Below are 443 nucleotides of genomic sequence, written 5' to 3' on the forward strand. Positions count from 1 at the left end.
GCCTGGGTACGTATTTAACAGCATGCTTCCCTGTGCTGGGGAAGCTTCGGGCTAGTGCTAGCTATTAGGTTTCGGTGGAATCTCCTGTAATTGTACAAAACACTTAATGCAGAGTCTGCATAGAGGAGGTGCTGCTTCTCTCGGCTGCATTCCCTGGTTAAGTGGACTTAACATCTACCTCGAAAGCCTTACACCACTCACCTGGCGGAAACCTGCAGGAAGCTCACGCCGCATGCGTGGGAGTTGGTGATCCCCAGTTGGTTTTTTTTTTCTTCCATATGTAGCCAAAAAGGACTGCGGATAGCGTCGGGGTGCGACCCTCGAACCTTGTCACGTTTGAGCTATCTTTACCCCGTGATTTACTTTTAGTAAGGATAATCATGGTGAAAATATTTGCAGACAGCTGTTACAGTGCACTATATGGTCACCAAGTAACCTTATAT

The sequence above is a fragment of the Myotis davidii genome, unplaced genomic scaffold (genome assembly GCF_000327345.1).
Source record: "Myotis davidii unplaced genomic scaffold, ASM32734v1 scaffold425, whole genome shotgun sequence".
In the NCBI taxonomy this organism is placed as follows: domain Eukaryota; kingdom Metazoa; phylum Chordata; class Mammalia; order Chiroptera; family Vespertilionidae; genus Myotis; species Myotis davidii.